The 27,673-nt window shown below is 38.4% G+C and overlaps 1 protein-coding gene across 2 annotated transcripts in view; it reads left to right on the plus strand.

Moving 5' to 3' along the window:
• LHFPL2 (LHFPL tetraspan subfamily member 2) overlaps nt 1-27,673 on the plus strand; it is a 127,149-nt gene that overhangs the window by 39,777 nt on the left and 59,699 nt on the right. For both annotated transcript variants that reach the window (XM_082074526.1, XM_082074527.1), the window contains exon 2: nt 23,430-23,482. The gene's annotated coding sequence lies outside the window, so the exon portion shown is untranslated. The remainder of the gene's footprint in view (nt 1-23,429; nt 23,483-27,673) is intronic.

Below are 27,673 nucleotides of genomic sequence, written 5' to 3' on the forward strand. Positions count from 1 at the left end.
AGAGAGTCCAGCGTAGGGCAACAAAGGTGATTAAGGGAGTGGAGCATCTCCCTTATGAGGAAAGGCTGAGGGAGCTGGGTGTCTTTAGTTTGGAGGAGACTGACCTCATTAATGTTTATAAATATGTAAAGGGTGAGTGTCACAAGGATGGAGCCAATGATAAGACAAGGGGCAATGGGTATAAACTGGAACACAGAAGGTTCCACTTAAATATGAGAAGAAACTTCTTCACAGTGAGGGTGACAGACACTGGAACAGGCTGCCAGGGAGGCTGTGGAGTCTTCTTCTCTGGAGACATTCAAAACCCTCCTGGACACATTCTTGTGTAACCTCATCTAGGTGTTCCTGCTCCAGCAGGGGGATTGGACTGGATGATCTTTTGAGGTCCCTTCTAATCCCTGACATTCTGTGATTCTGCAGTATGACTTAGGATGAATAATAGAAAAATAAGAACTGTCTTAGGTATGTAAATTTCTGTGACAGGTGCCTAATACCCTGCCTCTGTTCTGTGATTTAACCCTCTACATATTCCAAATAACTTGTTTGTGTGTGTAGGTAGGCACTGAAATAGATGGCTAAAGATGTTGTGGAATAGTTTTTGAGATTAGAGGTTCCCAGAAACAGGTTAGACACAAAAGAAGTCTCGATGAGAATCTAACTATACTTGATTGTAGGAACTGCATAAGGTGTTGTTCTGAAATAACTTCTAGCTCCTCCTGTAGTTTTACTAGTATAGGAACAACCTGAGTTAAGAGAAACTAATTGTCATTTGAAACAAGGTATAGCTTCACAGGAACAAGTATTCATGTGGAAAATCTTATGCTACAGAGCAGTAAGGTGAAATATATTTTTCTGTGGACTTGCTTGTGACCAGAACCAACAGGAAGGTATTAGTAATCAGTCCAGTAGAGTTAACTGTGTCTGAAGAAAATGGGCATTCTCAGCCATTTGGACCCATCTGTACAGTTTGTTTCCCGATAACTCTCCTTAGTAACTAAAGTAGCTGTGCCAAAACTGTTGTCCTATTGATTTTGTTTTGGTTTACTAAAAGAAACAGGTTCTCCTAGGTCCCCTAACTGTGGATCAGGGAATCTCAGCTGATATGGGCATCCGAGTCATGCTAGTTTTCCAGACTGAAACTCTCCTGTCTCGATAGCAAGAGCCAACAACAGAGAAAACAGAAGAGCCAACCAGAAGATCCTAACTCCCAGCTCTCCTTAAATAATCAGCATGATGCTAATGGGTTGGAATACTCTTATTGATAACCCTGGATGTCAGTCAAGCTCTGCCCCATCCCTGCCCCCCTTCCTTGCTGCTTCACACTTGTGGGCAGAGCGCTCAGAACCTCCTTGTCTCTCAGACCAGAGCGATTAAAAACATTAACTCTGTCCTGGGATATTATCTGCTTGTTTTCAAACTAAGTCCAAATAATGAGCATACTAGCTATGGAAAAGAAAGGTTTTTAACTGTATGAAGAAAATAAACTTGTTTTCAGTCAAATCAGCACACCCATGGAAAGGATATCAGATTTAATATCACCGTCACTTTTAGAGAAAAGTTACAAAAAATTCCTCTGTACCTAGTTCTTCTTGCATTATCAGTCATGCAATAAGCACCATAACACTAAAAACCAGAGACCCCCAAAACACATGTCAAACCACCCCATTCCTGTGTAGCTGTATTTGATTGAACATTTTACAGACTTCCAGATAAATCTGAGGGGCCTGTAGATCTTGATGGAAATTTAATAGGTAACTAAAAGAAAAGTAACATTTAAGACATGAAGGAAATATTGGCCCAAGTGATTTCTCACTCCTTTTGCTGGGCAGGATCTATATACTGCACTGGGGCATTCATCAGATATAGGATCCACCTGCCCAGTCTTGATTTCCACTGCATTAGAAAAGCTTTCTGAAATTGGGCCAAAAAAAGAACTTTTTTTGTAGAACACAGCTTAGGCTTCTAAATCTGCTTGTACCTAATTTGTTTTTCTGTTTGAGAGCTGGCTGCAGATCATGGCTTGTCTGCCAGCAATGAATGAAGTCACACATATGAGAGAGGTAGAATCATTTTTCTCATTTGTAATTTTTGTTTCTCACAATAATTTATACATTACTCTGTCCAAATCTGTTGTGTCTTACACTATATCAATCATGTTTATTGGTTTATCTGCCTTCATCTGATATTGGAATGTCTTCCAGTATTTCATGAGAACAGAACAGCCATGTTCTGGTCAAGCCAAGTGTCCATTTAGTTCCATATTTTCTTCTATGGCAGCCAGTAAAGATGCTTGGGGAGAAAAATGTAAGAAATGCATGAAGTATTTACAGTGATTCTTTCCCGTGGTCAGGTTCCTTAATTAGTGGTGTAGGGACCTCCTTAGTTAAAGGTTGCACCCAAGCATTTGTGTTTTAAATAACCAGCAGGGATCTGTCATTCAAAAATTTAGTTGTATTTTGCATTCATTTTTGCTTTATGTGCATCCAATGTATTGCTGCAATGATCCCATAACTCAAGTTATGGAAAGCATTTCCTCAGTTGTTACAGATTTATCATTTAGTGAGCTGGCCACTAGTTTTTGTTGCAAGCAATGGTTCCGTGCTGGCTTTTCCACACATCCGTCATTTGGCCAGTATCTTTGCTCTTCTTGGTGATCTTTCCTCTTTGCTGAAGCCTTCCAGTGATTTTGGTCTTGGAAGGTTAACAGTGCTCCAATGGAAGAGTCGATCTCACAACACTGTGAAAGCACCACTGTCTACTTTGTGGGGAAGGCACTGAATTTTTTTACTTTGCTACCAGTAAAACTGACTTAAGATTTCTATAGTTAACCCAGCTTCTGTGAAGACTGGTTAATTCCTGTCTTCATATATTATGGGTTAGGTGACATGTATAAATTAAGGAGGAACCAAATTGTAGTTCTGAAAATGGTGATACCTCCCACAAGTAGTATATTACTGAAGTTCCTCCCTTTGTATGCTGTACATAGTCATTAATGGTGGCTACTATTGTTTGATGAAAAATATTTCTACAAGCATTTTTGTTGCTAATAGCACTTGTAATAGCTCTGTTTTTATGGTCTCTCCTTTCATTTTTCTATAAAAATGTGAGAATAATGAAGCAAATCTTATTATAGCCTCTTACTTCGTTTGAGAAACATGTTGAACAACTAGCAAGGCCGAGAAACAAGATATTATGTACAATTTCAGTTAAATAGAAACAAAACTACTTTAGAATTTAAAATACCAAACGCTTGGTTTTGGTTCCAAAGAAAATCATCTGTTGACCTGATCGTGAGTTGAATCTGAACTGCGACCCGGTTTGTTGAGCCTGCAAGAGGATTCTCTCCAAGTGCCCTGGCAGTCCAGTTGGGCCTCTGTTTGCCCATCAGCCAACCATATGTGCCTGTCTATGGTTTATCAAACCCTCTGTTACTCCACTTTTGCCTACGTGGCCTTGCACAAAAGAATGAGGGTATATTTGGCATACAGTAGTGGAAACGACAGCATGAGTATAGTGTTGTGGCACAATTAGGGAGCTGTAAGTCATGGGAAGACCTGGGCATGGCTGTGCTGCTAAATGTGAGCGCATTGAGCATGAGGTGGTGGGTGGTAGTGGGAAATTTGGCAGAGAGGCTGGTGGAACGTGGTCTGTGTGGCCTGGCAAAGAAAACGTCCAGGACCTGTTCAGTTGTTCACTCCTGTGTTAGCAGGAAACTGCCTCATTCTGTGGTATTAGGGGGTTCAGAGAGTGCATAGCACATGGTCCTTCCTGCCAGCAAGTGTCTTTGGTGCAGCCTTGTACAAGGCGTTGTCCTCTCCTAGCTGTTAGGTTTCTGGGCTGGGATCTGTAGGTGCTTCTTTATGTAATTTTTTTGTTCAGTCAATTGATTCAGCTGTCAGCAGAACTGCAGACTTCTCAAAGCTAACAGGGTACCTCTATTTTACAAAAATAGGTGGAAGGAATGGTAAAACATCCTGTCAGAAGTCTTGATCAACTGTGAATCACAATCTAAAAAAACAAGCTTCATTAGTAGCAGAGCTCATGAAGCTACTTGCTTTAATTAGTTTTCCACACCTGAGGAATTCTTTACTGTATAAGGGTTTATTTCAGATGTGAGTTTTCCACTAGCAGCCAAACACTATGTATTTTAATTAAAATAATTCGGACTTCACTCCGCGAAAAGTTGATGAAATATCTCTTCTTGTTTTGTGCGATTTCCTCACATATTGCATTAGGAACTTTAGTGGTGAAGAGGATCTGATGGATGACTTGTCTGTCCTTCCTGCTGAGTATGTTACATGGAGAACACTATGTATGTGCTGTTTGCAACTCTCTGCTAGAAGTTACAAGTTTGCACTAGACCATGGCATGGTCTACTACGTGTTATTTGGAGCTGCATAGCTAAAACAAGGAACCAGCATGAAGACCAGGTTGGCCAACGAAGGGTAGAGCCAATATGTGGCAGGATCCTGCTATGAAATACCAAGCTTAAAATAAAAGGAGAATATTTTATGGGTCTTTCTTCTGCACATTTGTCAGTGTCATTTTGATTTGCAGAAGTCAAAAGCAAACCACAGGTTTTTGTAGGTAGGCTAATGCTTTCTAGCCCAGTGATCATAAATGATAGCTTAAAACATGGTTTTTAAAATAAATTGCTTGTACTGTTATCTAATAACTCACACTATGTTTAAGTTACATTGTTACAATTGTTTGGCTCTTCTTTATTTTAAATTTTAAAATATTATTTTTCTTTAGAAACAGAATTCTGACTGGTGAGGTTTATAAGCCCAGTAGATCAAATTTAGTGTAGTATTAAAACTGCATTTAAGAATTCTTAGTCCTTCAAAATGAAAGTGTTCTATGGTGGACAGTAATAGCTTGAAGTTATTCCCACTGACACAAGCAGGAACATTTGATTTAAACTAGTGTTTAGCACTTAAAAAAAATACTTAGAATATCTAACATTTTTGCTGTTACTTTAGTGTTTTATGTTTATTTGCTTGCTTTTCTTTTCTTTTATAGCCAACTGGTTTCATACTATAATTTTGTGTTTGCTTTGCTGTTGATAAATACCAAAGAGTAGTGGTTTAGAGGGGGGATGCTTTGGAGCCTCATTTCTAGGCATTGTTCAAAAATATATAGCTAAAATGCTTTATAGTTTTTGTTTAGAGCAGGGCTTTTAACGCAAAGGTCATCACTGAGTCTTTTTTGATGCAATTTTGCAAATACTTCATTCTTGTTTGTTCCTTCAAGCTCAAAGTTACATTTCAGTGCTGGAGTGTGGCTGTTAAAAATACATGTGATTGTGCTGCATACTGTGTTTTAAAGGAAACAGAGAACTTCTCAATTTCTTCTGAATATGTGGTAGTTTTGGAGAAGTCTAGTAATGAAAGAAGAGGAAAGGACACAAGTATTAATTGTGTAGAAGGCTCAAGAGGTCATCTTGCCGCAATGAATGTGAAGCAGAGAGCCTCCTTCAGACTATTTGGGTGAGGTTGTACCTTGGTCTGCTCCTCAGTGCCCAAGACTGAAGTTTATGATGCATGGTGGGATGCCTTTAGGCAGAGAATGAGCAGCCAGCTTTTCATTAATTTGTAACAGACAGATGGGTGGGAATGTTATTCCACACCATGGAGAGTATGTAGTGAATTCCTTCAGTGCTAAGAAAGCTAAAAATAATACTCTAGAAGATGTATGCTTTAGCCAGACCCTTTGTTGTCCAAACATCAATTTGAACAGGGGTTAAAACTATGCTGTGAAAGTAAAAAGAGCAAGAAGTATCCTCCTTCTTTTTATTGTAGTCTTGAAACTATTAAGCTGTTGAATACATTTAAATAAAGATTAAAAATTGGTCCATAGTGCTTACATAGGAATGATTTGAGGAATTTCTCTATATGCTGTGTAAAGATTCTGTTAGAAAACTGGTATGGTTTTGTAAGCTCTTCATATCCTGGTAGGTATTTTTTTGTCCCCTTTGTGCATCTTGATTCTGCAAGGGGACTGGGGTGGATGAGCTAGCCCATCTGTGAATAGATGAGTTGCTGAATCCAGTAGCTCCCAGTAGGCAGAGATAAATAAGAGTTGCACACTAGATAAAACCAGTTTTCTTAGCTGCTGTTCAGAGGCAAAAAGTTTCAAGAAATCTTAATTTCCATAGAAAAGGGAGCAAAGATAAGAGCCATTGATACAGCCCTTTAAAATCTGTGGTAGAGTGGGTCATGTAGGGAGACTTGCCATAATGGGAAGAGAACAACAAAGGAACAACTGTTTGGAGAGTGCAGAGCTGTTGTAGCTGAGGGGCCAAACACAGCTGAAGGAGGCTGGTTGCAAGGCAGAAAGTAAGTTTCCAAAAAGCAAGCAGAGACTTGCAAGTGGGGCATCTTGGCTATGCATGGTTTTCTTTATCCCAGTGCCTAACTACATTCAAATATAGGGGGAACCAGAGGGAGCAAGCTGTGTGGGCTTTAATATTGGTGTGAAAATAGAATGTGTTTATATAATTTTTAAAGTAAATTTAAGAAATATGGATCTGTATGTCTCTTTCTTGCTTCAGAGAGCAAAGATGTAAAAATGCTGGATGGATCTGTGTAGGTGTGTTTCAACTACTGCATCTCCTTGAGGAGCAAAACATCCGTGGCAAGGATGTTCAGGGGAAGGAATCTGCTCTCCCTTAAGGTTTCACACTTTTCTTGCTCAGGAGGGAGGCCCAGACTAGAGCCCTTTCCTACAGATAAATAATTGCACTATTTTTTAATTTTTTTTCCAAAGGAAAACAGAGAGAATTACTGGATTATTAAGATGCCGTTCTGCTCCCCGTCTGTGTGGTAACCAAATCATTAGAGCACTTGTATGTGAAGGTGTGTTTCTGTCCTCTCTGCAGGGTGGTTCAAATTGTCCCAGCTCTCCTGACCACAGGGGCTGCAGCTGGCAGGTCACCAGCAAGAGGGCTGCCCTCTTTTGTCCCAGTGAAGCTGTGCCACTGCACAGCTGGGAACATAACTCCCTTTCTGTGGTGGGGAAAGGAAGGTTGGCCCTAACCTCATTATTTAGCTCATAGCACTCAAGGGGAAGAATGCTGAGATCTCACCTCTGTTGCAGAGACTGTTCTTACAGCTTTAAATAGTGAGCAGTTGCTAAACTCTCCGTGGATCTCATCTTGATTTAAACATTTGTTTTTTGTATTTATACTGGGGGGCGGGGGGGGAGGGGACGGGAAATAGCTGCAAGCTGACCTAGTATCACTAATTTAACCTGCTATGTGTAGATCCCCAAAAGGGTATGCATTAGCTGCAAGTATTCTGTTTTTAAAATAGTTCTACTTTGCTAGCCTAGTTCCTTACAGCAAAGTGTACTTTTGAAATCGCTGTGGTGGGCGGCTGTGATTGGTTTTGGTGGCTGCAGTGTAGTTTGTGTGTCTGTGAATTCGGTTTTGGTGGCTGCAGTGTAGTTTGTGTGTCTGTGAATTCAAGAAAGAAGAAAATGAAAATACTAGGTGTGAAATTAAACTGCATAACCCATACAATGAACTATATGTATCAGAACATCTCAGCCAGGTAGATTTTTGTGGTGTGGAGGTCTGTGAATAGAGCTGCTGTCACTCCTGTGGATGAGGGTCTGGCAAACATAACTCCTTTACTTTTTTGGGGGGTAATACTCAGAAATAACAAAGATGCATTTATCAGAAAAACCCCTCCTTGAATTCAAACATGAAACAAATGGAAATCCCATTAACATTGTGTTGAACCAGGAAAATACTCTTAATTCACAGATATCCTTTTGACTGAATACAGGAATGTGTTTTGTAAAAGGGGGAAGAATTATTGAACTTAAAAGCTGTTTGAGGCAATGTAAACATATTACTTATCCAAAACACTTAAGCAAAGGAAGTGTACCTTTCGTGCTTTTCCTTAGGAATTAATGCTTTGCTTTAAGTGGTAGTAATTTACACAACCTATAAATACAAAAAGTAATGTGAACTATAAGAGACTAAAGGTATTTATTTTTTTCTTCCTTCCTCTTTTAAGAAATGTCTGTAATCTCTTTATTGCTCATAGCCTTGTTAGGAAAGCAAACTGTATTCTGCTATATTCAAAAGCACTAGTAGGAATTTCATGTTTTCTTACACTTAGGCAATAGCCTTAAATATCAGTTCCTACTGCTTATTATTTATGTTAATGGTGGCTTTAAAGTCATACTTGATTGCTGCATAAATATGGCGTAAAAAGTTGTGAAAGCTTTTTCATTTGTTTGTTTGCTTATTTTTGTTTTGTAGGAATATTGAAAATGTATTTTGGCCTCATGGTTGGCCTCACAGCTTTCCTATGCAAATCTCAAAGTTTTTTTTTTCTGCTGAGAATATTAAGCATAATTATCATATCGTGCTGAGTTTTATAACAAGAATTTTTGTTTTATAATCTAGACAAAAGCATTCATTTCGTGCAGATACTCACAAAATGGGGAATTCAGGAGAAGGATTGTTGCTCCTCTTTATCTTTATGGGTAATTAAAGCATCTTCTCCTACTTAATGGTTTTTTTCCTTCGCATTTTAGTTTTTTGAATAATTTGTCTAAATACTAGCTTAGGACATTTCCATTTTAGATCGTCTGTACCACAAATTGAAAAATACTGGTCCAAAGTTAATGTTTAGAAGTAGTTTTGAACAAGGCTGTCCCTTCCATACAGGCAGAAAAGCTGCAGTCACACAGGAGCCTAGCAGGTTAAGACAAGATTCCTGAAGAAACTGAGGGTTTTTTATAAAGCGGAAAGGAAAAAAAAAAATAATTACTGTCTCTGGCCAGACCATTGGTATGGAGGTGAGGAGCTGTTTGGCCACAGGCTCTCTAGTGTAGCAGCTCAGATTTTACCTGGCTGAAAGGCATTTTTGCCTTTGCATCCAGCCAGCTCATTGCTATCGAGAAGCTCTTTGGCTTGTCCATGCAGGGTTGAATCACTGTTCAGTTGTGATGATCCAGAACAGCTTCCAGGTTAAATGTGTTGTTCTGTGATTATAGAGGATGCTTTTACTTTCATCTTCAAACAGTGCTGCTTGTTCTGTTCATATTTTTCACTCTTCAGTGGTTTCTTGTCTTGGCATTCAGTTCTTTGAATGTGAGCAGACATTAAATAAAACTCTAAAAAGTTCTAAACAACCAAGACTTAGCCATTCAATTAGTGAGACACCAGTGCTAGAATAAAGCTTTTGAACAAAATAGTGATGTATGCTGTCGTCCAAACCTGTTTATCTTTCATTAAAAGCAAACTATTTAGGCTGTAAGAATAATAATAAAATAAGAACTCTTATTACAGACCTATAGGCTTCTAGAAGTATTTTAAACATGAGAACATACTTTGCAGATAGCTATCCAGATATTATGACATATAACCTAATAGATGAGATATTAATTCACATTAATATCTGAGACAAATGTTACAAGTGCCTGGAGTATACACCTAGAAAATAAGAGTATTTAATATTAGTTTCTGTGGCTCTTTTTTAGTGCAGTTAGATTTTGAATTAATAATTAGGAATCTTTCACGAGTGTATACTTATGAGTATACTCTCCCTAAGACCACTGTTAAACTCTGAAGTATTTTTAAAAAGAATATACAGTATTATGAAGGCAAAGAAAGGACAGGTACTGTTAGTTAACTCAATTTTTTGAAGTAGCATTTCCTCTAGATTACTTGCCATATGTGAGAACTGGAACACTGTACCTGGCTACACAATCCCAAACAGCCTTTGCTGGATTAATTTTTTTTCCAGAAAACTGGAAAAAGTTGCAGAAACTTTAGTGTTTATTCTAGTGTATTAGTTACCTAGTGTACCTTGCTAGGTATTTGTTGATTGTGAAGTAATCTGTCCTGCCTGTAACTTGTGAAGGTACATACCTTCTGTTACTGATAGTGGAAGCTGTCTTCCTGTTAAGTGCAGGTCATGTTTCTGATGTCCATACGCAGTGCATGATTATTCATAAACCAAGGGTTTTGTCGTATGATTATTTTCTGCTGTGCTTCTGGTTTTCTCTCTATAACCTGTTTCTTTTTTATGTCAAATATTTCTCCTGAGTCAAAGACTGAAATTTATAAATCCCAACCTTCTGAAGTATGTTTTTGACCTTGATTCAGAATTTGGAAGGTGAAAGCAGATTTTAGGATCTTAACAACAGGTGCCCTTGGAATTAAAAGGATGTTGAAGATCATTTAAGACTCTATAGAGAATAATAGTAGTTCTGTCTGATTTCTGGTGGCTAAAAAAAAGCACTAGAGAGTTAAAAGAAATGCCTTTATTTAATCTTCTTGGTTTTTACTCTTCTATTGCTTCTTTTCATCTTTGAGAGCTATTATTTTCTCTCACTTTGAACAGTTAAATGACTGAAGAAAAACCCCACTATAAACTTCTGATCTGGTTCAGAAAGACAGGGATGAGGCTTTTTAATTTAAGTGAAGTTCATGTTTTGCACACTTGCATTCTTGGCTGATGTGTTAATGAAGGATATGTTGAGTTTCAAGAAAACTGAAGATGCCAGTTACACAAGCAATTTTTAAAAGTCAGAATAGTAGCAAGCACAAAATAGTCCATTCTCAAAAAGACAAACAGAATTACTAGCCTTGCTGATGCTTATTTTACTGGATGGTATAATAAAAGTTTGTGTTGAGCATTTGACAGGTTCCTCAGTGTAGGTGATAGAACAGGATTTCCTTCTTTGTTAAGTACATGTCTTGTTTAGTTATGAAAAGGGGAATCAGTTCAGCTTTGCACATGAATGCTCCTTCGATCTGAATAATCCTCTGATTTTTTTGTTTGTTATCCGGGGTGTTGGTATAGAGTAAGATTAAGTTCCAAGCCACTGTCCTCCCCCTTTGTAAAGTAAACAACCTCTTTTCTTGGTTTCTGTTTTAATTTATTTCCTGCTTAATTTGCTGTCTGTTGCATGCTGTTCATCCTTCCATATCTCATAGGAGGCATTAAATAGCTGCTGTGATATTTTAAAAAGGTATGAAGGGATTGTATTAGGGATTTATTTCCTGTCTGGGTATGTTGAAGTCAATTTGGTGGCTGCATGTTGTGATGCACTTCCTCCCTCCCCCACTGCTGGAAACATGAGTGGATTAATCTAGCCCCAAATTGCTGTACGGAAACCCTTCGCACTTAAGTCAAAAAGTCAGTGCAAGTCTGTGAATCGTTTTATGAAAATACTAGATTGAGTTTCAGGCTTCAAGTCCCTGCTGATACATTAAATTCTTCATGGTATTGGCAGAGGGGAAGCAGAGGACCTTTCTTTAGCTGGATAAATAGGAGAAGTGTCAACTCCAGATGCTTTGAGAGAGAGACTCCAGACAAGCTTTTAGTACAATTACAGAAGGACAAAGTGGAAGAGACCCATGGGATTCCTGTGTGTATTAAATTTCGTTTAGCCTTTTGGTCACACTAACAGAAGAGAAAACAAACCAAAACAAAACCACAACAAAACCAAACACAAACCTTTAGAGTGTATGCATTTGTAGTCTTTTGGGTGGGAATATGGGGTATTGCTTTTGGTTGTTGTTTTTAATATGTTTATATATGCATATGCATGCTGTGGTATTTTAGGAAATGGTATTGGCAGAGGCCAGTCAAGCTAAAAAAAATAGAACTACATCTCTTCAGTGTCCGTATTACATGGAAGAAAAATTGAAATATTGTCTTCCTTTTCTGTATAGCTTCTTTTTACATAAATTACAAGCATTCTGTTATTTGATTTCTTCTGCATATTTTCTCCTTTTCCACTCTAGGAAGTCTCTCTGGTTCTCGTTCATGTTCTTTATCTGTTTCATCGAGGATGACGCAGGGTTTCAACACTGGCCACGTGTGGAACTACCCAGATTTAACTTGGTTTCCACTGTTGCCAGTGCCAGCATGGGGGGAAAACAGAACTGAAAATAATGGCACTTCTTATTTTACAAATAAAGTGGCTTGGTGTGGTGTGTTGGTGTTGTTTTGTTTTGTTTACTTGTTTGGCTTCTGTTGTAGTGCATGTTTCTAGCCCTAATGACCATGGAGAAAAGTTTAAAAACACCTCTTATAATGTGAGGTAATTGCATATCTCTGTCATCCACTGTTTTAGAAAACACCAAGTATTTGGAAGTTCACAGTAACATTGCAGGAGTTGGCAGCAGTATCTGGTTTCTTTAACTGAGTTATCAGTTTGGTGTGACTGAACTGAAATTTTGGCCTTTCTTTGACATGTCCTCGTAGATAAGTAATTGTTACTTTAAGTTCAGCATTAAGTAAAACAAAGATTTCTAAACTGTCTTCCATCTACCCTGAGCCCTGTGAATTTCTTTCTCAGTCACTGTAGATAATGTCACTCTTGCACTCTTTGTATGTATAGGTCAAATGAAGGTCCATGGTAATGTCATAAGACCATATATAAAATAGTTAACGAGAGGTTCATTTAACCCTGTATCTGATCATAGCCAGTGGCCCAAAGTACAAATCAAATTTACACTGATACTTTCATAGTGACCTGTGCTCTGCATCTTGAAGATTTACTGAGTCAAAGGAGGAAGTTGTTGCCTTTAGTGGCTGTAAGTGGATCTTTCCTTCATGAACTTGTCCCGTTATTTCTTGAGCAAATGTGGAATTTAGCATCCACAGCAAACTGTGACAGACTTCCTTAGCATAACTGCATCTGTTGTGGAAAAAGTGCTTTCTTGAACCTTAGTTCCCCAGTATGCTTTGATGCTGTCAGCACTTGCATTAGCAAATACAGTGAAGAGTTGTTATCTATTCTTCCTATCTGTGCTTATCAACATTTTATAGAGATCAAAAGAAAATACATCCTTACCATGTAAATGTGTGATTCATTCAAGAGATGCTGACTCTCATACTGTAATAGCGTGGAACATTCTCTCACAACTGCAGAGCTCCATGACGAAAACATGTATTTTCTGTGTTGTAGTTCTCAGGATTTTGCCATTTCTGCATGATTTTTAAAAGTTACCTGACAGGCCATAAAATGGATTTTGGCTCTCTAGGTGAACTACTGGGACAAGGCTGGATTTTGTTTTGCCTTATTAGTTATAGTGGATGACTTCTCAAGCATATATTAATGATTCCCATTTGAGAGCATCTTATTTTTTTATCTTAGGAAAGAAACAAAAACATCTAGCAAAAAAAGCTTCTTAGACTCATGCACTTTGGGATACTATTACACATGCTTGTGATTATCCACTCTGCAAACAATTGTCAGAAAAATTCGTCTGTTTTCCAAGTCCCACAGAAGAACAGATGTGGAATTAAGTTTCAAACAATGTACTCTTAATTACTTACATGTGGACACAAAATGAACTGAAGCTCAGTGGGAACCGATTGGATACTTTCTTAGTCTAGCATGGAGTGGAGAATTTGCATTTCTCTTAGACTTCATTCTCTGAACGGTCTTTTGAAAATAGTACTAATAAATGAACAAGCAAAGTGTCTGTTTCAGATATTTTAACTCTTTCTAGAGGGCCAAAACCTCAGGGGACCACCTGAATGGAGCTGGGATATATTATGTGTATGAATATGAAAGAGAGATTGTGTATCTACATGTAATTTTCTTCTCTTGAGAGCACTTTTGATGCTGTAAGGGATATTGGGGAGTAAAGTAGCTGCATATCATCTGTGTGCTTTCAAAGGAATGAGTTAAACCAGCCAGCTCTGACCATGAGAGATTTCCAGTCAATATTCAATTGCTAGAATACCATAAGAAAGCAGTTATGTCAGAAAACTTACTCATGCTGTGTTCTAAACCTCAGCTTTCAATTCAGAAAGCTAGTTTTGAAGGAGAAAAGGTTAGTATTTAGGGACTCTGGAACTTACAGCTTCAGATTTTACAGAATTATGATTTTGAATCAGTCCATTGGACAGTCACTGAGACTTAAGGAATTGTCGGATTCTTGTTCTTTGATTGGATTTCTTCATAATTAATAATAAAGCTCATGGAAACAGGGCTACTGATAATTGTTCCCAGTGTCATTGCCCTCTCTCATATATGGATAGGTCTTGATAAATTGTGCCTACTACTAGGGATCTGCATTTTCAGTTGATGCGGAACTGAAACTGTTGTTAAAATATGTAGTTTTGTATGTATAAGATTATTTTCAGTTATTTGATTCAAAGTAGCCTGAAAATAATTTGCATTCCTGAACCTGCAAAAAAGGTGGGGGGGAGAACCTAGCAAATGTGTTGCTTCTTAAATTTTGAAAAACCTGATTATATAGACAAGATTATGACTTGTTTCCTTGGAAGCTTTTAACTCCTTTGGGAGTTTTAAAATTAGCCTTATCATATAATATTGAAGGGTCAAGAGGCCTGTGAGCTGAGCTGCAGATAGTTTTTCTCTGGAAAATCGTAGAGTTGCCTCCCAAACTTCAAGTGGGGCATAAGATTAGTAGTGATGCATTATCCTACCTTCAAAGGAGTAAGAATAGGAGTACTGCATCTTACTGCCTCGTAGGCTGTTCTTGACTTCTCACCTTGCACGTTCATCATTATGTTTTTTCTGGTAGCAAGCAAATGACCAATGCCAATTAAAATGTCCATTGCTAATAAAATAGCAAAATACAATGTTTTGGGAGATGGAAAGAACAAAAGGAACTTTCAGAAATGTTTGTTTTGTTCCAGAGAGGTGTTGTCTTTTAGCTTGACTCCTGTAGAGCTCTGTGAAGGTTATAACAGAATTTATGTATTTTTTTAAAAAAATCTTTCATATGGATTTCCTGAGGCTGTTTTTCTTGTGCTCTGTCAAGTGACCGATTTCTTCCTTTTCTTTGTTTTTGGGGAGGTCTCCTTGACCTTAGTTTTTCATGTTTTGTTTCAAAATAACCTTCTTTCATGGATATTACTTTGTTTATACACTTTGCAAAAGAAAAAAGAGATAATAATGTTCAAAATAAACATCTTTCTACCCCCATGTCTTGTTTTTCAGCCTTCGTCTAGAATGACATAAATGGCTAAGTATTTCATGTTCTTTAAACATGACTTTTTGAATGTAGTCAATGTAGATATCTTGTGCATGATCAAGACTTTTAATAAATGCAGTTGTCTGCTGCCTTTAATAATCACAAGCGTGGGATAGAGCCAGTAATTCTGTATGTGGCTGGTAAAGCTCAAATGAGAAACTGCATTTTTGATGTTTAATACTTTGACAGTATTTTAAATGGACTTGAATGTGTGTCTTGGTTTTAACATCAGGGTTTGAGGTGGCTTTATTCTATTAAATACATACTTTCTGAGAGGTGATGGGAAGCTATGCTAATGTACTCTAAAAATGTACCAATCTTTTCCATGAGAAGGCCCTTATAAGGGAGTTTATTGCCTTGTTATTGCAGGCAGCCACATTGTATGCAATTCCTTTCAACATCTCATCAGCTGCTTACTTAAAATTAGGAAGGCTTCTTGCCTCTCTCTGTCTTTGTCATCAAAAGGCTGTTGTAGAATCTTGCTTTCAGATGGTTTAGAAATAATCTCTTAACCTGCACCTTAAGTGTATTCACAGTCAATTCACAGTTATTTTGTTCCTGCTGCGATGTTGGCTTTTAATTTAAATATCTCTTCTTCCTTCTTGCTAATTAGCCACCTGCAGTAACTGTAGGAAACAATTACACTTCATTTTTGTCACCATTTTGTTAGGCTAAAAAAAGATGAGACTTCATACCTTTTCTTAGCCATCTTCCTTTAATCAGTACCGTATTCCCTCTGTGTTTCTAATCCACCTTGGACGTCTTCCCCTGCTTCTTGCTTATGGATGATAATTCTTTGTAGTGTTCGAAGAGGGACCTCACTGGAGTCTTCAGCAACTGGTAGTGTTTTTCTCTGGGCTGAGTATAAGCTTTTTGTTATATTCTAAGATTATACTGGCATTCTTCACCCCCATTTCTTGTTAGAGGTATTGCTGAAGATCAGTAATGAGATGCTTCTGAAGGTCATCCTCAAAACTATATGTGCATATTAAGTAACCATTCTCTAGGAACTGAAGCTAGCAGTAAACTTTAAAACTCTGTGAATCTGGTGGGGAATGTCACCTGAACTGTAAGTAAGATATTTTCTAATTAATTGCTTTAATTTAGAAAATGATTGTTTAATGAGAAAGTACAGTGGTTTTTTTTTAAAAAAAGTTATGGAACAAGCCCAAGTTGAGTGAACTGATTCATATAACTGTCTCAGCTTCTCAGTTGTAGACATGAGGAAAGCAAGGAGTCTTCCTTCACTCCCGCAGTTGTTGATGAAAGTTAAAGGAGAAGACATCAAAGAATTTGTGCTGGTTTGAGCTGGGATAGAGTTCATTTTCTTCATAGTAGCTAGCAGGGGGCCATGTTTTGGATTTGTGCTAAAAGCAGTGTTGATAACACAGGGATTTTTAATGTTATTGCTGAGTTGCTCACACCACCCAGCTGGTGCATGGGCTGGGAGTGCACAAGAAGTTGGGAGGGGACACAGCTGGGACAGCTGACCCCAGCTGACCACAGGGATATTCCATACCATATGACATCAGACGCAGCAAATAAATCTGGGGGAAGAAGAAGGAAAGGCAGATGTTCAGAATAATTGAATTTTGTCTTCCCAAGTCACCATAATGCCTGGTGGAACCTTGCTTTCCTGAGATGGCTGAACACCTGCCTGCCCATGGGAAGTGGTGAATGAATTCCTTGTTTTGCTTTGCTTGTGTGTGCAGCTTTTGCTTTACCTGTTAACCTTTATCTCAACCTATGAGTTTTCTCACTTTTACTCTTCTGATTCTCTCCCCCATACCACCGAGGGAGAGTGAGTGAGCAGCTGCATTATGCTGAGTTGCTGGCTGGGGTTAACCCATGACAGAATTTAAAAAGTTTTTGCATCAAGCTTAAAAGTATGGGTCAGGTAAGCACCCTCTCATGAGTTTCTGTAAGTAATTTAGGGGGTGATCTTACAATTACCATAAACTTTCTTGCACATTGAATACCTTTGAGAACGTAAGGGTTAATCAGTGATAGAAAGATAAACAACCAGGAAGCCCAAGAATGCATACTGAAGAAGAACATGTCTGACTAAAATTTATATTCAGTTACTTGTATAGTTAGAGTTATACAGGTCAGAAGACAACAGTGAGTTTTACCCTCAGCTGGGGAACAGGGGTAAAAAAAGAGTTGAGTGGACTTCTCCAACACACTTCCCAGACATTCCTATTTCAATTGAATTCTTCATGGATTATTCTGCAAGCCCATTTTTGGAGTCTGCAATTTGCCTATGACACTCCAGTTAAGCCTTGCCAAGTACCTTTGTATAGGAAATAGAAAAGGTAACAATGAGTTTGTATCTTTAAAGAATTAATTTATAATAATCTTGAAAGGGAAAAGAAAAGCAGAAACAGATATCTCTTTTTGCCCTCTGAATCAGGAGACCTTTTAAGATGTGATTATTTGTACATCTGTATGTGGAGAGGATCTTTCACAATCTTCTTTTAGGTAGTGAAAAGAATAGTAGAAGTATAGGGAAAAGAAAATGTTATCATTAGGAGCTCATAACTTGTGAAGAAGTTATATCTCAGTTTTACTGAAAAATGTATCTTAAATAATAATGTAAAAAAATTTTACAGGAATTTAAAGAATAGTTAAAACTTCTTACAAAGTGTATGTTGTGACAATGAGGATACTATCAGCTTCAGGAATAGCTAAACCCAGATGTTTTATTTCTTGTATTACAAGGACAATTTCTGAAAAGAAGATTGTCTGCCTAGCAGTGTTTAAGCAAATTGGCTCCAGAGAAAGCTTAAAATGACAAAAATTAAAAAGGCAAAGGAAAGCTTCTTTGTGATAAACAAAACCACAGTTAACATATTTCTTAGTTGCTGTTCAGTTCCCACTGTTCCTGGGGCTAGCTGGTTCTTCCATCTGTGAATGGAGTATAATTTTTAACTCTTACCAAGCAGTAGCTAGCTCTGAGTTAGCATCAAAGGACTGCCACTTTGTGGGCTTGTAATGTCCCGTTGGAAAAGCAGGTTGGATGGAGGTGGCTCAGCACTTTCAGATGTCTGTAGAAACTTGAGGATGTTCTCCAGAGCAGGAAAACTGGACAGATAAGGCTTGAGTAAGGATTTTCATTTCTATAACATGATTTTACTCAAACATTCAAGAAAAGCACTTGAAAGGTTGCTCAGGGTCCCATCTTTATTTAATTTTTCTTTATATTTGGTTTGGGTTTTGGTCTTTGTGTTTACAAGACTGAAGATCTGTTCTGAGGCATCAGCTGGAGAAGAGCTGAAAATAAGTTGATCTGCTCTAGGCAGTATTTTTAGCTTTGAATTAAGCTCTTGAGTGCAGGATAGGCCTATTGGTTGGGTGATGTTCAGTTATACTGTTTTCAGTAGGAGGAACTTTGCTTAGAGGTCAAATTGAATGGCCTGAGTTCTAGAATTTTGTCACTTGCTAGACGTGAATCACTGTAGTGCTTAATGATGAAAATGCAGCTTTTCACTTCTAGAAGGTCACAGGTAGTACCTGTGGGTGGCTTAATTTGATTAGCTACTTTTTCTGTGTATTTTTAATTGCATCTATGAAGATGAAAGCTGTGAGGAAAGCATTGAAATTAGTCCAATATATGCTTTAGGTAAATAATGATGTTTTCCTGACACCATAGAGGAGTTTGAAATTGTGTTTTGAGGACTTGTAACAGCTTGCTTGTGTCTTAGTCAGTCAGTCCCTAGTTCTGGGTTTGGTTGCTTTCTTAGATGCCTTAAATATAAGTGACGTTGAATGTTAAAACAAGTCTGCCTTGCTTTGGTGGGAAGGGGAGGATTGTGCTTATGGCATTTTGTTGTTTAGATTGAAACCACAAAACAAACAGGTTCCTAATTCAATTGTGGTGCAGGAGTACTGGAAAATGAAGGAATTCTATAAGGCAATTTGGACGTTTCATTGATTTGCAGTAGTCAAAGCTTGCATCACTAAGGTGATACTCTGAGTGTAACTTTGGCCTGAGAAGGTGTTGGATTGAAAGCAAAAACCCCCCACAGCTGCTGGTTTAAAGAGTGTGTGTGTGATATAACACGTCTTTTGTTTCCCAGACTATTACAAGGGGATAGCTCGGCAGGCTTCTGCAACAGGCTCAGGCTGTCTACTGAACAAATAAGAAAGTGCATTAATTGCTTACAGTTCAACAAAACTCCACAGTTGCCATCTCTAGGCCTTCAGAAAAAAATAACTGAGCTGTCTCCCATGGAGTGGTTCTGTTCCACTTCTGCCAGCAGACGGCTTCATTTGTAAAATTAGCATTTTGCAGGCCACAGTGTGTGGTAATCTGAGGGAAATAATTTAGATGCTAATAATACTCATCAGAAGATGTTATTTATTAAGCCAGATGACATTTGTGAAGAAGAACAGCCTGAGTTTGCCAAGTGATTCTAACTCATTGCTGAGGATAATGCTGCTGGGTAGAGCATTTAATTAGCAACCCAGTTAGGGCTCCTGGGGGTCTAATGGGTCTCAGCCTCCCCTGGGTCCTGCCTGCAGGTGCAGGAGCTTGTTTCAGCCCAGCCTGAGGCCATCAGTCAGCACTGGAGCTGTGTTACCAGAGTGCCTGTTCCAGTCCCAGCAGCTGCAGGGCTGACATGGATCCTGCCATTGCCCATGGCTGCTGAGTTGTCCATGGGACCCATTTATGTCCCCATCCGTGTGCAGGCAGCAGTTAGCTGAGCAGTGCTGCCCAGGGGTGAAGCTGCTTCCTGAGTCACTTCTTGACTGGTTCCTCTCAGTGGTGACCATGCTGCTGCATCCTACTGCAGCTTTATGGCCAAAATGGAGCCAAGGAACAGTTGTTGTGGCTGTGGATGTTCCTGCTGGAGAAAACTGCTGCTGGCTTTGGCTGCCTTGGGCTGCCAGAGGTGGTGGGTTGTATGGAGCAAGACAGAAGTGCTGGCTGTGGTGTAACTCACGGTGCTGCCATGGGACGGTGACTCGCCTTATTGCTTTGCTGTCCCTGTGACACAGAGATGCGACTCAAGAAGCATGTTGTAAAGTGAACTTGTTAAGTGCTTTTACACCACCTTTAAAGTAAGCAATTTATGTCCTTTTATCCTTATGGGTAAGAGCTAAGGGTAAGAGCTAAAGATAAGAGCTTGCACTGAATTCAGTTAGTGTGGGTTCGGGCTCCTGGCTGATATTCTGTGTTCTGAACTTCAAGTAAGGTTTTATTTCTTAGGTAAAATGAACCCTAGAAGACAAAACTCATTTTAGAGAATAACTTTACTAAAAATAAATTTGCATATCTTGCTCCAGTAAGTAATGACTGACTTGTTAAATAAATGTGGTAATTTGATTCACTTATCACTGAGGTGCTTATTGTATTAAGTAACAGGCTAAGAGGGATCTTTCATTCCTGGTGCAAGTCTCTTAATGCTTCTATATTTATTCTGTTTAGTTTTGTGGGAATTTCTAGGATTATAAAAATGTAATATTTGGTTTAAACATTTTAATGATGTGTAAAACTATGTTGTACCACTTTCTTGGTTAAGGTGGTGCAGTGGGAAAACAGGCATTAAGAGCACGGATCAGCAGAGTATTAGAAGCACATCTGGCTTTTATTAGGTGTAAACTTCAGGGCAGGTGCATTTGGGTGAAATATTTCTTGTAGTGTAAAAAAGTGAGAATTTTTTCGTCCTCATTGAAATAGCTTGCAAATTACGTTACTCTGTATGAGATACTCTTTCGAATTTGCTTTAAATTACATACATATAGATATGTAGCCTGATCTTCTAGAGAGAACAAATTAGGTAGATAATGCAAAGGGCAAAACTGGAGACTTTTTTACTTTCGTAGGTTTGTGTGAAGCAGCAAATAATCATCCTGAGAAGAAATGTTAAAAAAAAAAAATTATTGTGTATCTCAAGCTCTTAGTTTCTTATGGTGTTTAGCATTGTAATTCCTTTAGACCTTTTTTTTTTAACCTCCTACCAGTGTATCCCTAAAGACAATACTTTCCCCTTCTTGTTCTGCTCTTATTTCTGAAGGATACTAATCCATATTATTATGTTGGTTTTTATTTTTTAATTTTATGCTGTTCTGCATTGCTAGAAAAACACAAAGAACCTATTGAATGCATTATGTCTATTCATAGTGACATAATTGATCATACAAACCTTTCTGAAGTAAGTTAATATTTGGATACTTGCTGTTACATAATACATGGAAGTATCACACAGTAGTATATCTGAAGAAAAAGCTACTTGAAAAGGAGAGTTTAAGATACAGTGGATGTACCTGTATTCTTTTTTTTCGCTTAATTTTCGCTGGGCACCATAAGCATACCCAATTCTTGTGGTTTACAAAGCCAGTGTGTGTGACATGGGGATGTTATCAAACCAAATGTGTTCTCGTTACAATGTCCAGCTATCTTCTTCTCTTGCTGACTATAAATAAAAAACTTCAAATCAATGGCTGTGCTATAATTCCTCCTGAACTATAGTAGAACATTATCTTTTGCAAATGAGAAAGGAGTTAAAAATGAATAATGTAAGATTTTATTCTTTTGGGAGATGGGGGTGAGGGGGGATGATGCATCCAATTTTATAGATAGTCGAGTAAAAAGGCAGAGATGGATTTTATGTGTTTTTTGCCAGCTGTTGTATAAATCTATCTGAGCTATTGCAATATTTGTAAGACAGAGCTCCTGAGAGAAACAGTGAGAACAATTTGTTTTTTCTCATTCTGATCTGTTTGGGAGGATTTGGGCTTCATTTGGGCCATCTGTGGCATAAGGAAGGTGCATCCTCCCTGTATAGTGACAGGGCAGTGGAAGGCTTGTGGACTTTCCTCTTGTTAGCCTCGTCACAAATGTGGTGGCAAAAAAAGAGCCTTTATTTTTTATACAATGCTTGCTCTCCTTCTTTTCTTTTTTTGGTAATTCTTGTGTCTTCTTGGGCAAGGAAGATAGTTGCCGTGCCCTCAACAGGTGGATGGATCTGTGAGAGAAGGCTCTTCCACAGCCACCTCAATGGGCTGATCCTGTCTAACCCTGTCCAAACTGTTTCTCTTCCTTAGGGAGCTTAGACTCCAAGCAAGCAATTCTCCTTAAAATTTTAACTTACTTGTAACTGTCAGAGCAATCCATCGTTTTCACATGCTTAAAACCGACTGTGCATTTTTAGGTGCCTGGGTCTAAAAGAAAATGATTTGGCCTTTTTTTTTTTTGTTCATGAAACAGTCTTTGTGTCTGCTAACAGTGCTTTATTTTCATTGCCTTGTTAACTACTTTTGAGACAGAAAAGCTGGAGTAATCACAGCTACTTAGTTCTGCCTGTTGTTCTTTTTTTCTGGAGGAATATTCTATGTGCCAGGAATTCAGAGGCTGTTTTAAGCTCTGCTCAGCTTTCCAGTGCTCCCAGTACATTTTCCTCTGTCCTTGGCAGCACACTTTGTTAGGAGTTCTGCACTAATTTTTCTGTTCTTAAACCATCTTCACCAAGGCCAAATTATCTCTCTTTGTTAGAGTCTACTGACCTTCCGACTCACTGTTCTTTTATGTAAGGAGGTATTCTTCATATATCCTGTCCAGATGTATGTATAAAAATGCAGATTTTTTTATTACTGTGGGAAATCCTGTAGTTCAGTATCACTGAATCAACCTTACCTTTATCACCTTATTTTGCTACTTTTTGGTACAGGGGATACAAAACTGGATGGGGTATTCCAGACACGTAATCCTGGAGTGCTGGCTAAAGGGAGTTTAGTGGGAGTTTAGCCTGTAGGCACAGCCCAGGGTATTTTTGGCCTCCCATGCTGCCTGGGCTAACTGCTGCTTCATGTTTAGTCCACTGTCTGCCCAGACCACCAGCTCCATTTCAGAGAGCTCTGTCCTGGGTGGCCAGTGCCCAGCCTGTCCAAGGGATTAGCCCATCTCAGTCAGGTACAGGACTTCATGTTTGTCACTGCTCACTTCCATGAAATACATGTGTGGGGTGGTGGAAAGGGTTTGGGGGTGCATTTCATAAGCTTGTGGTGTGAACATGCTATGTAGTTCAGGTTTTTATTCTAGTGGTTCAGGATCTTTTGGAGTTATTCCTAAGTTGTGCCTGACTTTAAAATGTTGTTACAAACTGGAATATACAAGTAATTTTAAATATATTTTCAAATCTTGGCATACTTTATTAGTAAAATAGAGGAAGATAAAAAGATGCAATTTTGTGCATGCTTAGTGGTTTATGTGTTACTAATTCATGTGTGATTGTTTTTCTTAGCTCCTTAGTGGAGTGATGTCTAGAATGCTGCATTTCTAGCAAAACGGAAATGTCCCCATAGTGAAAAGTTACCCACGTGCACATAATCTCTTACAAGCAGAGCTGTACCATTCCAACCACACCTACTAATCAGACACATTGTTTTTATGTTTTGGGCTCTGTACTTTTCTTACATTTTACATCAATTATTTCCCTAGGTAATGCCCCGCGTCTGAAGTGGTTGACCAAGACCTAAGGACTTGAAACAGTGGTGAGTAAATGAAATTCAGACTATATTATCTGGTACTTTCACTTGCTGCGTGACTCTGAAGTCTGACTGCTGTTTGAGGGGTGGAAGATGTGCAGTAGGTTATACCTTTATGAATATTTTCTTCTGAGTACCAAGTTCCTATTCAAAGCATTCATCTGACTTTTTAAAGCAGAGATTGTAGGAAGGCAAAGAGGAGATAGTCTCAGTGACTGCTTTTTATAAGTGAAACCCCCTCCCCACCATCACCTTGACTTAGAAAATACTGAACTTAAAGCCTTTCAAGCAGAACAGTTAAATCTATACTTGTTGAAGAAGTAACATACAGTGTAGTCTATTGTGTTAAATGAATGATGCCTGAATCCAGGCTTCTCAGAATCATGCCAGTGCATACATTAAGCAATTATAAAATCAGATATCATTCTAGAATACATGGAACCCAAAGGTAAGTTAATCAGTTACTGCAAGCTGATTTTTTTTCTTTCTGTAAACCCCCAAGCTTGTGTATGTGGTTCTTAACTCTGCAAACCATGGTGTCTTTTGAAAAGATAGATCACTGTTGATCCCCTATGCCTTTGCATCCTATGTGCCAATTGTGTACCTGTTGTGACTAGAGAAGACTGTAGGAAGGATCTGAGGAAGAACTTAAAAATTTCAAATACTTTTTTTAAAGTGAGTTTTGTTTAGTAGTGCATTTATGAATATTTTATTCACACTTCCTTGGCTGTAGGTGTAGGCTGGCAAAGAGCCTTACAAATCCAGAGATAAGCTCACCAACTGATGATTGTACTGAATAATAGTAGTAGTAGTAATAATAGTAATAAGAATACTTTGAAAAAGCAACTACGTTTTCTTGCCAAGAGATAGTTAGCTGGAATAATGCAATATTTCTGTTTTTCTGATTTCCATAGCAGAGCCAACTGATGTGAAATATTTTGTGTTTATGAGATCTTGTTTGATTTCAGTGCTGTTGACAGCAAATGTAAGTTTTTAGCATGAGTGCATTTAGTTGCATGTGCTGTTGACTTAGGTGAATGAGAACCAAATGCAATACAGTGAGCAGCTTTTCCTTTTTATTCATCTTCTTTTTTGCTTTAATGACCTCTGAAAATTATGTTTGTATAGTTCTTAATTTCTATAATTACCATTCAGTTAAAACTTTGAATAAATTTATCAGCTTAGAACATTTACCTTCATGTAGTTCTATATTTACTATTTCCTATCTATTTCTACTTGTATTTTACAAGCAAAAGCAACCAAGTGAATTTTAAGTGAATTTGTCAGTTAATTTTGGATAGTTCCTTTTTGCCTACTGTATTTCTACCCCCGCTCCCCTGTCCTCCACCCTCTGACAATTCTCAGGACTAACCTGTTGTATCCATGGTGTCCTGGAAAAGGTTGTCAGGTGCTGGAACAGGCTTCCCAGAGCAGTGGTGGAGTCACCATCCCTGGGGGGGTTTAAAAACATGTAGATGAGGTTCTTAGGGACATAGTTTAGTGCTAGAGGTAGGTTATGATTGGACTTGATCATCTTAAGGGTCTCTTCCAACCAAAATGATTCTATGATGCTATGATCAGTGCACAAGTGGAATGAATTGATAGTTTCTGTGCACTTTCCATCCACCTTGTTCCTCCTCCTTGGGCAGAATGAAACTTGTTCTGTTCCTACTTCTGCACGTGTTTGTCAGGGCATTCAAGAGTACTCAGAATTGAATGGTAGATTTTCCGGTATTTATATTAGTCCAGTTAGTACTCTAGAATACATGTTACAGGTCACTGCCCACTTTGAATGTGTTCAGTTATCTAAGATACTTTTGGTCATGATGGATACCAGAAAGACCCAAACAAAATCCTATAGAAAAATCCATGAAACAGATGTGTTAATCCAACAGGTACCACTCCAGTGCATGTATTATGTGATTCCCACAAAAAGCTGCAACTATTGTAAAGTTGTTTTATGAACATACAATAGACAGTTCTGGCATGTGCCTCTTCATGTCCAGGATCTAATAATAACATATGCCTGGTGTTCAGAAGTCATATGTCTCAGGCATTCTGAAAATAAAAACTATCCTTCTGTCAAGCTAAACATACCTATCATTTAAGGGAAATTTAAAGAAAATACACTCAGGTTTTTTTAAAGTAACTCTAAAACTTGCTTATGACTGCTGCTTGTTTGTGCAGGATGCTAATGGCACCCTGGGGTGTATTAGAAGGGGGGTGGTTAGTAGGTTGAGAGCAGTTCTCCTTGCCCTCTACTCTGCCCTGGTGAGACCACACCTGGAATATTGTGTCCAGTTCTGGGCCCCTCAGTTCAAGAAGGACAGGGAACTGCTGGAGAGGGTCCAGTGCAGGGCAACAAAGATGATGGAGTGGAGCATCTCCCTTATGAGGAAAGGCTGAGCGAGCTGGGTCTCTTTAGTTTGGAGGAGACTGAGGGGTGACCTCACTAATGTTTATAAATACGTAAAGGGTGAGTGTCATGAGGATGGAGCCAGGCTCTTCTCAGTGACAACCATTGGTAACACTAGGGGCAGTGGGTACAAACTGGAGCATAGGAGGTTCCACTTAAATATGAGAAGAAACTTCTTCACAGTGAGGGTGACACACACTGGAACAGGCTGCCCAGGGAGGTTGTGGAGTCTTCTTCTCTGGAGACATTCAAGACCTGCCTGGACACATTCCTGTGTAACCTTATCTGGGTGTTCCTGCTCCAGCAGAGGGATTGGACTAGATGATCTTTTGAGGTCCCTTCCAATCCCTAACATTCTGTGATTCTATAATTCGGTGACTCAAGCGTGTTTAAAAGTAGTCTTACAAACAACTAAATAATTCATGTGAATCAACTTCTATTTTTTTTACTGACATTTAATTGCATGACATCAAACTGAAATAATTTCCTTCTTTGCAGAGTGCTGGTAATTGTTATTTAATGATTAGTATGGTGGTTGTTCTTGTGGGATGCTCTGATACAAGGCCCTGATTCACCAGAGAATCAGAAGATATGCCTAAGGACTGTTGAAATACAGGTATAATGCTATTTGTTTAGAAACTAATGAAGAGTTTTGCTGAACAGGGGAAAAGCTGAAGCACCAGCTTTTGCCAAACTGGAACCTTGCTCATATTACAGATTATAGGGAGATACCACACAAAACTTTCACAGCAGTTGCTACAGCTGGCAACTGAACTGTGTACTGCATGGAACTCTGTCTGGTGTTCCTACCCCGTAGGCAGTTTATATAGCTTTATCTGACACCAAATATAGGTATTCATTCTTTCAAGTTTGTTGCTCTTTAAGAAGTTAAAAATTAAAGAGACTTCTTATTAATTTAAAATAGCTTCTTGGGTAGTGTAACACATAATATGACATATTTTATAGTAATGTGCCTTGGATCAGTTAAGAGGAGCTAAGCTGTAATCCTTAGCAACGTAACAAAAACACCAGCACATGCATTAAGAACATGAAACTAACTTAAACAACGGCTTGAGCAACTGTCAGCAGCAGTAGGTGGGAAGCCAAAGTAGAGGGTTAAGTGTAGTGGTGATGGTAAAATTGCACAGTTAATAAGATTAGCTCTGTGCAAATCTAATATGTTGAAAGAAAACTGAAAATATAACTTTCCCTTCATAACGGAATACGTAAATAATAATATATTTTCTCTCCAGATGTGCTAGTGAGTACAGCAAAGGCCTAGTTGTCTGAGTTTTCTTCATAGGCATTGCATAAGTTGTCTTGGGAAAATATCTGAAAATAGGTAAGCATTTAATTCCATTAAAAAATCTTCAGTTGCAGTAAAGTAATTAATGAAGTTTTAAATTGAAGCAAGAAATAAACAACTGAGACAAAAATTTAAAGGATAAAATTACCTTCTGATAAGATCGTAATGAAATCTTCGGTATTTTGCATACTCTTTCCTCTTCTTTTTGTCCCCAAGGTTTCCTTTTCATTATAACAGCATTCACATTCATTGTGCGGTAATATGAGTAGGATACAGGCTTATAACGCCTTCTCTAATAAACATGGAAGATAGACTCCAAAACTGTATTAGGCAACAAAGCACCAGTTATTATATGTAAAATTAAAAGAATCAAGACTTGACTGTTTAGTGCAGGGTTGCTAAGCTCTTTCCAGGACCCACACATCACAGCTGGCAGTGATCCATGCTCCAGTGAGATGCCTCAGCCAGGGTCAGA

Source organism: Streptopelia decaocto (genome assembly GCF_964273445.1).
Source record: "Streptopelia decaocto genome assembly, chromosome: Z".
Lineage (NCBI taxonomy): Eukaryota > Metazoa > Chordata > Aves > Columbiformes > Columbidae > Streptopelia > Streptopelia decaocto.